Source organism: Mustela nivalis (assembly GCF_964662115.1).
Source record: "Mustela nivalis genome assembly, chromosome: 2".
Taxonomy (NCBI): Eukaryota; Metazoa; Chordata; class Mammalia; order Carnivora; family Mustelidae; genus Mustela; species Mustela nivalis.
The window spans coordinates 141,280,851-141,296,810 of record NC_139021.1 but is presented as its reverse complement, the minus strand read 5'-3'; the positions used below and the strand labels follow the sequence as shown (position 1 = coordinate 141,296,810).

Genomic DNA, 15,960 nt, shown 5'->3' with positions numbered 1-15,960 from the left:
TCTCTACCTGTAGGTAGAATGGGGTGGATGGTCTGCCCCAGAACAAGCATCCCAAAAGAAAGAACAAAAGGGAAACTGTTTTGACTTTTGTGTTAGCCTCTGAGGTCACTAAATTCATGTTCATGGTATTCTACTTGTGGGGACAGTCACAAGCACCACCAAATCTTAAGTAGAAAGAATACAGACCCCATCGCTCATGGGAGGCATGCCAAAACCATATTATAAAAAAAAAAAAACATGCGGGGTGAGAGATTTTTGTTCCCGTTATTTAGAGAAATACAATCTGCCACCTCCAAGCAACAGGATAAAGGGAGTCGTTAATTATGATGGGAAAGACTGAATGATGATCAGGTGTTTCTGGGTGAAGGACTCAAAATTCTGTTCTGGATATATAAAGCTTAAGGTGCCTATTACACATCTAATTAGGGATACAGAGTGAGCAGTTGGATAAATGAGTCTGGAGTTTATGGGAGAAGTGAGAGCCAGAGAAACATATTTTGATTTTATCAGCATGGAGAGGATATTAAAGTCATGAATCTCACGAGATTGCCCAGAAATAAAGTTTAGCTAGAAAAGAGGAGGAGAATTTAGGACTGAGCTCAGGAGCACTCAACCCCCCAAAAGCATCAACTTTTACTTTGCCATGACTTTGAGATTTCTACCTATTCTTCAGGTACTAGGTAGGTACTTAGATACATTCAAAGAATAAGATATTGGCAACGAAACATAGCTAAAATGACTTTTAAGCCTATTTTTCCCCAGGTCGAGATATTTAGGATTTCTGTGGAATTTTTATAACCAGATCAGTTTTCATCAGAATCATTCACAAAATAATGAAACATGGGAATAAAACAAATGGCCACTAGTGTTTCCGTACAAGTGGTCCACAACTCAGTCTCCCCAGAGGAAGCTCTTCCTGACAGACAGCCTTCAAACTGGGAGGTTGGCTCGTTCTGTTTCTGCAGGAGCTTTCAGCCCTCAGACTCAATGGGAACACTGGGTCTGCAGATCTGGGGCTTGCCAGCCACTCTAACTCCAAAAGCCAATTCCTTAAAATAAATCTCTCTTCTTATCCTTCTCTCTCTCTTTCTCTCTCTCTCTCTCTCACACACACACACACACCCCCGGGTTCTCTTTCTCCAGAGAACCCCAACACAGGTGTTTGATTTTAGTCATTTTTTTTCATGAACACAAGCCACACCAGTTCAGTAATCTGAATCCTTACACAAATAACACGTGAAATTAGATCAAGCCAATCAATACCGTACAAAGACCTGGACGACAGTTAGGTATTCTGGGGAGCAGCTGTTGACTTGAGTGCAGCCATAGATGGTGTGATTCTGCCAGGTCAAGTGGATAAGCATCCCTGCTTTTGAAATGGTTGCTCCTCCTTTCCTGAAGGATGGCATACATGGCATAAACACTGCTGACTTTTGCCAACCTAGCTAGAACAAACATCTCCAAAGTCTTCACCCTTGTTTAGAATGGCTTTACTCACATTCCTTCTCTGGAGAATGCAGATGCTTTTATTTTTCATTCTCAGTGTACTAGATGGTTGTTTTAATCGTAGATTGATTTGGAGCTGATCCCCAAACACAGCAGGAAATAGTGGGGTTCAAAACGGAAAAAAAGAGAGAAAGTGCTTGAGCTCAGCTTGTTTTCTTGTAATTTTTTGTTCGTTTGTTTCAGAAGAATCCAGGGAACTTGCTTGGGAAATGGCTGTGTTGATCTAATGGCTGAGTCACTTGAGGGTGATTTTATAAGTATCTAGAGCATGAATATAATCAAAGGAAGAAAACACTTAAATTCCCTAAGATTAAAAAAAAATAGGACATTAAACATAAAGTATAAATTTTTGGAAGTGTCTTGTCTGCCCATATTCAAAAGGCTCCAGATAATAAAAAGAAAATGTCTGTCAGCCCCAGCACAGAAAAATAGTCAGACATTAGTAGCAAATGACTCCCACCCATAACTGGAGAGCTTCCTGAATTAACTGTACCTACCACTTTGGTTCTTCTCCAGCCTTCCTTCCACAATAAATATGTATCCAGAATGTTCTCCCATTCCTTATTTTTTGAGGTGTATTTAAATCGATAGGAATTTCCCAACTCTTTGGTATCAGTCTATTATTCCAAAAGATGTGAAAGAGGGAATAATATGTGAATTTAGGATTTTATAACTTTTAGGTTGATCTGGAAACGCAGCAAAGAATAATGTTCGTTGTTCAATTTCAAGTCTAATTCAATATATCTGACTGCCCAAATATTCAGATTAAAAAATTTGAAAAGCACTATATCATTTTACCAAAAATGTTAAGTTTTAATGAGTCAGCCTCTTCCTGCTTAGAAAACATAAGCCATAAACAAAGACAGGATGAAAAATGTTCTGCTTTCATTTTAGAAAAATCAAAGAAATTTAAAACTGAAGTCTGCAAGAGAGCAGAAAACTCTGATGATATGTCTTATTCTCAGAGCCTCCCAAGCAAGAGCAGAATGAAACTGTGCCACTTTATGTTTGTTATAAACAGTGTCATAATATCAGAAAGGCAATGACTCATATTCTGGGAAGGAGGGCAAGGACTCTGTGGCAGGGAATATTTAAATGCCTTGTAACTTGATACTTTATCAATCCCTGTTTTCTTGGGTTACAAACCAACACAGAGAAAGAGATGGACTTGGTGATCCAAATGGCTGGAAGGTAATAGCTTAAGGTCCTTTTCTGAGCCCCAGAGACTGCTGAATAGACAGCAGTTACAGGAAAGACAGCTCTGTTGGGAATCAGATGGTGAGATTCCCTGGCAGGTGTGAGGTTTCCTTCCCTTGGAGGTAAAAGCCATTAAAAACACTGGAGAAGGAGCAAGAGACAAACCAAAGCTGACTCTGGAAGGCATATTCCTCTCCTAAGCTTCCCGCCCAAGGAAAGGGATGGGGGAGGCTCAAGACTCAGACGTGTACCGTTTGGGAGGATCTTTCAGAAAGGAGACCAGCCACTGGTTCTGACCTGGGGATGCACTGAGCCACAGGCTTGGCATTTCCCACTGCTCCTGAAGTTAACAAGGACCACTTTAGGGAGAGATGAGCTGGCTGGCAGTGCAGCGGAGAGGAAGAGGGAGAAGGAAAGGGAGAAGGAGAGGAGGGAAGGGAAGGGAAGAGAAGGAAAAGGGGAGAGAAGGAAATGGAAAAGGAATAGAAAGGGAAAAGGAAGGAAAAGAAAAAGAAAAGGAAAGGAAAAAAAAAAAAGAATCCAAAAATCCCATAGCTGGGTCCCACAATCGCAAGTGTGGAGGGCATATGGATCTACAGGGACAGACAAACTGGGCTGCTGCCAATGGGGCTAAAAAGGCAAGCAGATCAGCGAAACATTAGCCTGAGCCGCTGGAAGGACAGCCAAGTGTGCCCTGAGTCCAGGTAAACCTCTCGGGATTGAACCACTCATCAGGGGGACCAAGAGACTTGTAAAGCTGACTCCACAATGTAGATCACCAGTGATCTCAGCCAAACCCTGCATGAACAGTCCCAGAAAGAGATGTCTGTTTTCTTCTCTCTCTTCCTGAATCTGTTTATAGAGTAACAAAGAAAGGGAGGTTCCTTCCCTCCCAACCTCTGTGAGTCTCTCCCACTAGGCCTCTGCTTCTGTCTCTGATTCTCACACACACACACACACACACACACACACACACACTACTCCAGTATTCGCAATGATACCATCACAAATTTTGACAGCTGAGAGAAGGGAGAAGGGATTACTCAACTACAGGTTTAAATTTTAAAGGTCGGGACAAAAATATAATAACTGGCACACTTTTTAAATAATCCGAGAGACCTAAAAAGTTAAGAATTCTGTGATGCCACAAGAGAAGCTTGCTGTCACAGGCAGGATGAAACAGAGACATTTCAAGCTTATCTCGCTGCAGGTCGGGGCTCCGACCTGGGTTAACAAAATAAACCAAATTCATATATTCCAGGAGCAGTTAATTCTGCAGGTGTCCGTGGGGGTGTTGGTTGCACTGGCTGGGAAAAGTCTGCGTGTGTACCAGACCAGCAGTGGGAGTTTCCAGGATGTGAAACGCTAATTGCGAAGATTATTTTTAAACTCTCAACAAGCAAGAGGTGCTTCAGTCCCAATCCACATCTAATTTGCTTCTATTTTTTGGTTCCCAGTCTGGAGGAGGGGAAATGGCTGCAAACCCGGAACAATCTCACAGGGAGAGGAGAGGACAGACAACAGCTGTTCAAGCGCTCAAACTCCTCTCAGTCCTGCCCGAGCAAACCGCCACTGGAAGAGAAGGCAATTGCTCTGGCCCTTCCTGATCAATACAGACCTGAACGGTGGCACAAGGCTCCCACTTACAGAGATCAAAAACCTTCACCGGAGGGAAAAGTTCAGGAGCCGCACGACAAGCTGCGTATGACTTGGTCACATAAATACAATAAATGGCGATATTCTGACCTGCTGAAACCTCCCAATGATCAGTTTCAGAGAGGCAACTGTTCAGGGTGTATTCACATTAGCAGCAGCAAGCACAAAACAGCACCTTTCAATTTAATTTTTTTTTTCCCTCAAGGGCAACACTGTGATTTTTTAAAAATTCAGACATGAAAGTTACCCGTTTATGGTGAAAATCAGTAATAGTAGATAACCAAATAAAAGCACATACCAATCAGAAATATGTTAGCAAAAGATGAAGACTGATTTCTGAATGAATCATTCTTTCCGTGAAGTATCTCATTTTATAGTGGTGCTGCAAGACAGCAAAGTAGGAAATTTAATAATGGTCTCTTGTTATTTTGTTCCTCAAGAACATGCCAGTGAATAAAATGAAATACTTTCCAGATAAAACAGAAATGCTGAGCAACTCATGATATGCATAAATATACAAAATCAAGCTGAAGGCAGCAGTTACGTTCCTGTAGAATGATGCTTTCCCTGGCTTGACGCACTCCGACTGGCTCACAAATCAGCAGAGGCCTCATTTGGATTCAGCGAGTTTTTGCAGCATGAAGGGTAGGAAGAAGATAGGCCTGGATGCAAATAAATCCTTGCTCTTCCACTCACCCCTGTTTGGCCTTTGGTGATTTTCTTGACCTCTCCAAGCCTGACTTGCTTCATCTGTAAAGTGGAGGTCCTGACAATACCCTAGGAGATAATATCCCACAGGGTACCGAACACACATGAGCAAGGCTGACATGAACGGGGGGCTCTCATTCCCTCCATGCAAGCCACCTTCCCCTTTCCTTCCCCTAACACTAAACTTCCCTAAAACTAACCTGCACACCAAGAGTTAGATGTGAACGTGGTCATAGGCAGAGTGGAAGGGTAAAAGCAGAAAAGCCAAATCTCATTGAACGAAAAGGGTGGGACCCTTTTCGTGGACAAGAACATTTGGAATATTAGTCATTTTAGTGGTTCCCAGAAACTACTGGAAACATGGCACAGTAGGACCTCTTTGCAAACCATATATGCCTGAAGAGCTGGGCCTGGAACGGGGCTTCTGCTCAATTTTGGGGTCCCCTGAGAAACTAAGGCAGTGGTGATGTGGTCCTCAGGTGCCCTGGCTGGGTCTGCTGCGATTTGATATGAATCACAAAAATCTTCTAACTGGCAAGGGTAAGTGCAATTAATACCAGAGCTCCCAGGAAATAGGGTAGCAAGATATTCTGCAGTAACGCTTTTGATTTCATGAAAATTTTTTTCACTTAAGGACCAAGGACTTTAATGTATCTGAATATCTCCACAAATGAAAGAGAATATTAATTCCACCTGCTGGCACCCTAGGGACATAGGGAACAGGCATTTAATAAATAGCAATTTCTTGAGGCCTGAATGTGAAGATTCTAATATCTTCTTAACACAGATTTTTCACATATTGCTGCTGCTCTAAACCTTAGGTGCCAAATATGGAAAATGATATCATACCATAATCAATAGGTTCTCCTTGGCCAGACTTAACTTCCCTTCTGGAGCCTTAAACATACCACACAAAGAGCATCAGCATGCCAGTATGACAACCCCACCACGAGAAAGGCTCCAGGATGACCTAAAGAGAAGGTACTCAAGGAGCAGGATTGACCATATAAAAAGGCAACAGCCTTGCCCTTAGGCAAGTGAAATTTATACCACTGTGAGTTATAAAGACCAGAAGGACCCATAAGGATATCTCCTTGTTCCACCCAGATGCAATAAGGAATTTAACCTTGCACAAAATGGGATCTGGACTTTGCCCTCAGCTTTCTGGAGATGATCTCTAAGCCTCTGTCATACCATAGCTGACAAGAGTATCTTTGTTGACCTGTGGACTTTGGGTCACATTTGATAGTCTAACAAGGTGGCTTCGAGTAAGGTAGGTCATGTGGTATCAGTTCAACTTCCTGAGATCATGAAGAGTCAACCGTGTTTCCCATGTCCATGGAAGAGGACAAATGGAAGCTCTGTGATATGCCTCTACCCCTGGCTGATTTTATTCTCCATCTTTGGCTGGTCATAAACCATAACTATGATGGCTTTGAGTTCTAAAAGTCCTTCTTGTGGGGGCACCTGGGTGGCTCAGTGGGTTAAGCCACTGCCTTCAGCTCAGGTCATGATCTCAGGGTCCTGGGATCGAGTCCCGCATCGGGCTCTCTGCTCAGCAGGGAGCCTGCTTCCCTTCCTCTCTCTCTGCCTGCATCTCTGCTTACTTGTGATCTGTCTCTGTCAAATGAATAAATAAAATCTTTAAAAAAAAAAATAAAAGGCCTTCTTGTGCATTATTGAACCTAACAGTGATCTTTGGCACCCCTGAATTTGCAGATGCTGTGAGACCCCCAAACTTGAAACTAGCATTAAAAGTGAGAGCAGTCTTATAGACTGCCCCCCTAACTTCACACTTCGAGAAAACTGAGGTTGATAAAAGTGAAGTTGCATCCCTAATAAATCCTGGTGTTAGGAGTTTACTCGGGCCTTTTCTTTCCTCCTCCAGTGTCTTCCCATGTCTGTTCCAGCAGGCAGCACATGTCTCTCAGTCCAGCAAAACACAAGATTTTCCTTCAGATAAGGCCACATGGCAAACAAGATTCCTTCATTTGGATGTAAAGGAAATAATCTCCAAACCAAACAGGTGTAGCAAAATCCCCACAAAGTCAGAATTGTTGGCTTGGGTAGGAAGGGTATGATCTCAAGAAAATTAAACTACAGACTCTCTTCCTTTCTATAAAATCTATGTATGTTCTCCTAGAGTCTGAGGGTTTCAGAAGCACTAAACAAAAACAAAAACACAAACAAAAAAATACCCCAAAACAATAATAACAACTTTCAAGTACACTGTAGGTTCTAGAAGAAAAGAGAAGTACCCAGTATACGTAATACAAACAAGTTATAGGAACCCTCGGTCTGAGACCCAGATGTGCAGACACAATGATCAGAGTTCAGAATATACGGCTCTCACACCAGGAGCATTTACTACATGTCAAGCATTCTTTACTCTGCAAGGGAGGCACTAACAATGTTATTCTTAAAAGAAAAACACTCAGAAAAGTAAATCCCTTAACATTATCAACCAAATACAACACAGATAAGAGGTTCAGTTCCAAAACACCTAAATCTGGGGCATCTGAGTCTCTCATCAAGATATCCATTATGTGCAACCTCACAGGCCATCCCTGGCATGACAGAGTGCTTTGGTCCCTCCCAGGGCTCCCATCACATCAGCCACTGTTTCAACCATCAGTGATTGGACTAGGTCATACCCTTTGTGTGTGCAAATAAAGAAAATTTTGATATACTGCCATATTGGGCTCTGCTAACCTCGGAACATGACCTACTAAGAAAAGAAAACACATATTCATAAAAATGTGTCCATTCTGGGATCTCAGGGTGAACTGGCAAGCACAGAGACTATTTAAATAGCAAGACCACTGTAATGCCACAGTGCGCAAAGGGTGAAGTCCAGTAGGCACAATGATGCCCTGCTATTTGCAAGCAGAACATCCATACATGGAACTTCTATCCACTAACAAGAAGTCCCAGCCTGAAAATTCTCTTTGGTTAATGTTAGGAGTTGAATTCTTCCCCACCCCACACCAAAAAAATAAATTCAAATCTTAATCCCTCAAACCTTAGGATGTGACCATATTTGCAAATAAAATCTTTAGAGAGCTAAGAGAATTAAAATGAGGTAATCGAAGTGGCCCCAATTCCAAGAAGAGTAGTGTTCTTACAAAAGAGGAAGGAAGTCTGTTGACATAAAAAGAGGGAAGATGATATAAAGAGACATGGGGAGAATGTCCTGTGAAGACAGAGGCAGAGATTCGGATTACGCTCCCAAAAGCCAAGTTCTGAGACTATCAGAATTAGAAGAGTCAAGGAAGGCTCCTTCTCCTATTGGTTTCTAAGGGAATATGGCCCTACCAATATGTTGGTCTTAGATTTGTGGCCTCCAGAACTTTCCACTGTTCTAAGCCACCCAGATTGTGTTTTTTTTGATATGGCAGCCCTAAGGAACTAACAAAGTAAGAGATTAGGTTTGGGGAAGATGGTACCACTAAGTGGGATCCCATTCCTAAGCAAGAACCTATGTTCCATATTCAGCTTCTTGAACTGCAAAAATCTTTTCTAAGCATAAATCCAAGTTCATAAACAGGTTTTCTCCAAGCATGAGAAAGTCATGCTCATTAGCAGATTTATGCACAAGATAGATAATTCATCAATTCACAAAATGTTTTCTTTTTATGAATGTGTTAGCCAGAGAGCATAATCCGATGGTTTAAGCTACATACGCTATCCTTTGCTAACACACACACATGCAATTCCTTCTTATAATCACGTTACAGAAAACCAAAAACTGACCTCCCAGTGTGTGGAACACCCCTCCCCACCTGCACAGTATTTGGTCTATCAGGTCTCACAGGATGCTCAAAGCCCTCCAGGGCAATTAAGTGCAGATAAAGCACTTTTTCCACTTGGGTTACACTGGGCAGTTTAGGCTACAAAGAAAGAACAATTACTTTAACATAAACATTCAGACAAAAGAGTGTTCCTTTTTCCATTCCCAATAAAAATGCCATCTGTATTAGTTTGCTAGGGCCATAATTACAAAGTACAGTAGACTGGATGGTCTAAACAACATGATCTTATTGTCTCACAGTTCTGGAGGCTAGATGTCTGAGATCAAGGTGTTGGCAGGCGTGGTTTCTTCTGGGGCTGTGAGGGACAATCTGTCTATGCCTCTCTCCTAGCTTCCGGTGGTTGTTGGCAATTTGGTGTTAACTTGGCTTGCAGATAGAGTAACCTGATCTCATCTGTCCTGTTGGATTAGGGATCCAACCTACTCCTGTATGACTTCATTTTATGTTAACTGATTACATTTGTAGCAGCTGTTTCCAAATAAGGTCACATTATGGGATTAGATAATCAATTTATAAATTGCCAAGGAAGAGGGCAGCCCAAGTCAACCCATAAAAATATCCCCTATTGCATGATCCCCTTATTTAACTATATTTACATAAAGACTTTAAAGTACAATATTCTTGTTTTTTACAGAGAAAAAAAATTACGTGTTCTATAAAACACCAATGGCTCAATTTCCAGAATACGCTTATAGGCAAAAATCACAGTTCAGAACATGGAGACAGAGATAAATATAACTCAGCATTGCTATTGGTTAAAGGTTCTATACCTTTATTCTTATTCATTCAGTGGAACAACTGATTAATATTAAGATAGAACTTAGAGAAGATTTATTTCTTATTTTTTTCAAGATTTTATTTATGTATTTGAGAGATAGAGAATGAGAGTACAAGCAGGGGAAGTGGCAGAGGGAGGAGAAGCAGACTCCCCACTGAGCTGGGAGCTTGACATGGGGCTCAATCCCAGGACCCTGGGATCATGACCCGAGCTGAAGGCAGACACTTAACTCACTGAGCCACCCAGGTGCCTCTAGAGATTTAAAAAATTAAAAATAAAAGAAGAAAGGTAAAGATGACACCATCCAGAACTTCCAGAAATTAAAATCAAATTATGGAAACAAACGGAACAATGAACAGGAAACAATATAAGGCCCAATATGACTGTGTCAAATGAAATATTCAGACAATGACTAAAACATTGACTCAGGAAGACACAGATCACAGGTAAGAGGGTGAGCCACAGGTTTCTCTGAAGAGGATGAGATTGAATGGGCCATAAATCTAGGTGGTCTGGGAACAGGAGGGGAACAGATGATCCCAGTGGTGGGTCTGACCTGAGTCCAGGGGCAACAAGAATGGAGCCACAGGTGGTGCTGGAAAGGTGAGTGAGACTCTGGAAACAGCAGGACAAGTCAGACCCCAAAGGTCCACATCATGCCAGACCCAGGATTCTGCCTTTAGATCACAGTACTCATAGTAAGTATACTTCTACAGCTTTTGAAAATGTGCCCTGAGTGCTTTAATAAAATGTATAATATCCATTTGTGACTTACAGCTCAAGATGTATAGAAGCTTCATTCATATTATTCAAACTGACTCTCTATGATTCACTGTCACTTTTTATTTCAGTCTATGCAAGTCCAACATGAAACTGTTGGGTTTTGTTTTGTTTTTTAGGTTTTTATAAATTCCAGTTAGTTAACATACAGTGATATTGGTTTCAGGAGTGCCCTACAGTGATTCACTACACTACAGTGTCAATGACATAGGAAGTAGGAAGTAGAAAATATGTCCAAGGGATTAAGAAAATGATGTTATAGGGAAGACATAGAAAGTGGATGTTACAGGGAAAAAACATGAACTAGCAAATACAAAACCGTTCTTATCTCAAAGAATCTAATTTTAACATTTTAAAAACTGATGTGATGGATATTGATGTCTGTGGCTTCTATTTTTTTTTTAAGATTTTATTTATTTTATTTGACAGACAGAGATTACAAGTAGGCAGAGAGGCAGGCAGAGAGAGAGAAAGAGAGGAGGAAGCAGGCTCCCTGCTGAGCAGAGAGCCCGATGCGGGACTCGATCCCAGGACCCAGTAGCTATAGTAGTTCTGAGCCTCAGGAAACTCAGGGCTCGCTCTCAGCGCAGGCTAGTGGTGGAGGCGCCCCTGTCTGTGGCTTCTTTAGTTATTCATCCTCAAAAGACTAGTCACAAAATCATGTGTATTACTTCTATTTGATAATTACATCATAAACGAATTCATCATGAATTGGCTGTCTGGATACAGCTCCTGCTGGCCTCCAGGTTCTTACGTGTTGGTGTATTAAAGGGGTTCACTTAGTACATATATATAAGGCACCCCAATGGAATTAACAAAAATGCAAGCTGATTGAGAGATTAAAACTAGATGGGTAGGTTTGGGGCACCTGGGTGGCTCAGTGGGTTAAAGCCTCTGCCTTCAGCTCAGCTCATGATCCCAGGGTCCTCGGATTGAGCCCCACATCAGGCTCTCTGCTCAGCAGGGAACCTGCTTCCCTTCCTCTCTCTGCCTGCCTCTCTGCTTACTTGTGATCACTGTCTGTCAAATAAATAAATAAAATCTTTTTAAAAATTGTAAAAAATAAAATTAGTTAAAAATTAAAAAAAAAAGAAAACTAGATGGGTAAGTTGGTACTGACTCAGGAGAGAGTTTGGGAACTGGAGCAATCTTTGTCTTCACAACTTGAAGCATACATCTAGTTAACGATATATCCAAAGTTTGTATAAGAAAAAAATGGGATTTTCAAGGAAAACGATGGTAGTCATGGGCTCGATAACAGTTGTTTTCTCCACCTAATTATAGAGGGGGTGTATTATTTTGGAAGCAACCTTCTGTTTATTTAAAACTTAAGGAGAGAGTTGGTGTAATGAGCCCCACTCACAGCCACAGCTGAGGACTATACATCTTTTCAAAAAAGGAGTAGCATCTGTAGTGTATAATGTGCCTGTTCTGCTGGCTCATGCATTCCGCTCCTTTCTTCCAAGAATGGGTTCACAATGGAGTACTGAAACCCAACCACGTTTCTGAGACGTAAAGGAAATAGCACAAACATCTTTGGTGTCTCAGAAAATTTCAATCCTGGGTCAGAGTCTTTACTTTGTAAACTAATCTCAGAGAAATCCTATCCTTTGAATTACTCATTTGCGCAAAGGTAAATCTTCCTCCACTAAGCATATATTTTAAAGTACAGGAATAGTTCACGAACATTCAGGTCTACAAAGAGGGAAGAGCCACACTTTCATGAAATAACTTCTGAAGTGTGGTCTTCCGTTGGAGGAAAGTTGAAAAGCAGCATGATTTAGGGCAGTGGTTGATTTTGCCTTAGAGCCATTTCTTTTTCTTTCTTGCTTCCTTTTTTAAGAGAAAAGCTAATGCAGAAGCCCAATATCTATTATATATATATATATATATATATATATATATACACACACACACACACACACACACACACACACACACATATATCTCAAAACCAAATTCTGTGGTTGAAAGATGTTGGATATCCAAGGCTCTGGCCCACAAAATGCCTGTTCACCTCCCTCTTCAAACCCTAGGAACACATCCTGCATTAATCCTGGTGATGTTTCTCCAGAATGCTGCAGAAGCGCAGAGTATACTGCGAGAAGACTGGACACGCTGGTGGGACAAGCTGGGTCCATTACACACTTTTGCAACTTCTCTACAACCCCTTTTTCCCTCTCCTTTAAGTTATAAAAATTTCAGTGTAAATAAATATGGTAATTTTTAAATGGCCTACATAAAAAAGACTCGATCTATTTTTGATGCCATTCCTCCAATCATGTGATCAGAATTTCCTTACACACTTATAGTTTTCGACCACAGTATTTCTTCTAAAATTATATATGCAGGGACAGCTAGCTGGCTCAGTGGATTAAGCATCTGCCTTCAGCTCAGGTCATGATCCTGGAGTCCCCGATGGAGCCCCACATCTGGCTCCCTGCTCAGTAGGGAATTTGGTTCTCCCTGTCTACCCCTCCCCTGACTCATGGTCTCTCTCTCTTGCTCACTCATTCTTTCACTCTCTCTCAAATAAATAAATATATAAAATATTTGAAAAAAGAAAATTATTTATGCATGTGCAAAGTAATGCAAGTTTCCCAGAATGTTCACCCCTTCCCCAAATCAAAAATGCAAATTCAAGCTATGCACCAAACTATAAAGTTATCTTACTAAAATTTATTTTAATCTTACCTGTTATCAATTTTTAGTGATGGAGAAATCATTAATAAGCAGTTTTCAATGGTGAGATTCAATGACATAAATGCGTAATGTCTCCCAAAAGACTACCTTCCTATTTCATTTCTCTGGTAGTCACAAGTAAAAATTATAAAATGGGGTGGTAAAATCTAAAAATAGAACCGTCTCTTGTGCATGCTGTTAATAGGGTATGTAACAACATGGGTGGAAGTAATTTGGTATTGTATATCTTTTTCATCTTGGATTCCCTGCAGTATCATTTTAAACTTTTAAAGCTTCATTTTATTTTTACTGTGCTTCTTAGAGAATACATAATAAGGCAAGAATTATATATCTATTGTAACTTCATAAATGAGAAGGTAAAAGCTCATATATCACAGACACACAAGGGAGGGTTTCAGAGTTTCTTTCATTAATAAAATGAGAAGCCTCATCAGAATTAAGATGTTCTAAGATATAGATTCGGCACCTTAAAATAGTAGATTCTGTTCTAATATTGGGGGGTCTTCTATATGTCCTCCAGTATCCACTGCCCAGCTTTATCATAATCATAGAACTGTCACTTTTAGGTATGCACATGGACAATCAGGACTGGACTACATTTTCAAGCCTTCTTTGCAGCTAGGTATGTCCAAGGACATCCAATGAGATTAACTCAATATACTGCAAGCAGCTTCTGGGAATACTATTGAAAAGAAAATTTAAGAATAATGAAACAGAAGATCAGTAAGAAAACTGAGGTCCTGAACAACACTAGAGACCAACTAGACCTCACAGAATATACAGAACACTCCAACCAACAGTAGCTGAATAAGCAGTATTCTCAAATGGACACGAGACATTCTCTAAGGTAGATTCATTGCTAAGTTACAAAACAGTTCTTCACAAATTTGAGAAAGTTATAATCATACCACATATCTTTTTTTTATCACAATGCAATGACACTAGAAATCAATAGAAAAAAGAAAAATTTACAAATGAAATTTAAACAACATGATTCCCAATAAGTCAAAAAAGAAATCGCAAGGAATATGAGAAATATATGAGACAAATGAAAATGAAAACACAAGATACGAATGCCTATATTAAAGTAAAGGAAAGATCAGGGTACCTGGGTGGCTGTCAATTTCTTGGTTTTAGTTCAGATCACGATCTCACAGGTCATGGTATTAAATCCCAGGTCAGGCACCATGGTCAGTGGGGAGTCTGCTTCAGAATTATCTCTCTCCTTCTGCCCCTCCCCAGTACTTGCGCATGCTCTAGCTCTCTCTCTAAGAAAAAAACTTTTAAAAATAAATTTAAAAAAGATCTCAAAACAGTGACAAAACTTAATACCTCAAGGAACTAGAAAAAGAAGAATAAAGTAGATCCAAATTTAGCAGAGGTAAAGAGATAGTAAAGATTAGAGCAGAAATAAATGACCAAAAAATAGAAAACAATAATAAAATGAAAAGTTATGTGTTGAAAAGATAAACAAAATTGATGTACTTTTAGCAAGATTAAGAATGCAGAAAGGAGACTCAAACATCAAAAATCAGAAATGAAAGAGGAGGGGCGCCTGGGTGGCTCCATAGGTTAAGTGACTGTCTTCAGCTCAGGTCATGATCCCAGAGTCCTGGGATCGAGTCCCGCATCAGGCTCCCTGCTCCATGGGGAGTCTGCTCCCTCTGACCTTCTCCCCTCTCATGCTCTCTCTCACTGTCTCTCTTTCAAATAAATAAATAAAATCTTTTAAAAAAATAAAAAAGAAATGAAAGAGGAGACATTGTAACTGATGCCACAGAAATAAAACAGATTATGCATCAACAATCTGGATAACCTAGAAGTAGATAAATTCCTAGAAATATACAACTTACTAAGACTGAATCATGAAGAAATAGAAAATCTGAACAGATCTGCAACTACTGAGGAGATTAAATCAGTAATCAAAAACCTCCCAACAAAGAAAACCACAGAACCAGAAGGCTTCACTAGAGAATTACACAAAATATTCCGAGAGGAATACATACTAATCCTTCTCAAACTCCTCCAAGAAATGAAGAGAGAATACTTTCAAAAATATGAAGAGGAACACTTCCAAACTCATTTTGTGAGGCCAAAATTATCTAAAGAATAAAAGCAGACAAAAATACTATTTAAAAAACCCTACAAATCAGTATCAGATAAATATTGAAATAAAAATCCTCAACAAAATTAGCAGACTAAATTAATTCAATAGTGCATTAAAAACACTATACTCCATAACTGAGTTGGTTTATTTCTGCAATGCAAGGATGGTTTGAAATATGAAAAACAATCAATGTAATACACATTTATAGAATGTAGCATAAGAACCATGTGATCATCTCAATTAAGACAGAAAAAGAATTTGACAAAATGCAACACCTTTTCATGATAAAAAAAAAAAAAATCAGCAAACTAGGAATAGAAGGAAATTACCTCAAAATGATAAAGGCCATATATGAAGAGACCATAGCTAACACCATACTCAATAATAAAAATCTGAAATCTTTTTCTCTAAGATCAGGCACAAGGCAAGGAAGCCCACTCTAATTACTTCCATTCAATATAGTACTGGAAATCCTAGCCAGAGCAAATATAAAGAAGAAAAAAAAAAGTCATCCCAAATGGTAAGGAAGAGTAAAATTGTTTCTTTTCACAGATGCCAAGATCTTGTATGCATAAAACCCTAAAAGTTACATGCCTGTGGGCGCGTGCACATGCACACGCGCACACACACACACACACACACACACACACCCATTAGAATTGATAAAGGAATTTGCAAAGTTGCAGTACACAAACTCCACATGCAAAAATCAG

General features: G+C 40.0%; 1 protein-coding gene across 10 annotated transcripts in view; it reads right to left on the bottom strand.

Annotated features, from left to right (window-relative positions):
- The window catches only part of NRG3 (neuregulin 3), a 1,043,540-nt gene that overhangs the window by 962,126 nt on the left and 65,454 nt on the right, over window positions 1-15,960 (bottom strand). The window lies entirely within an intron of this gene.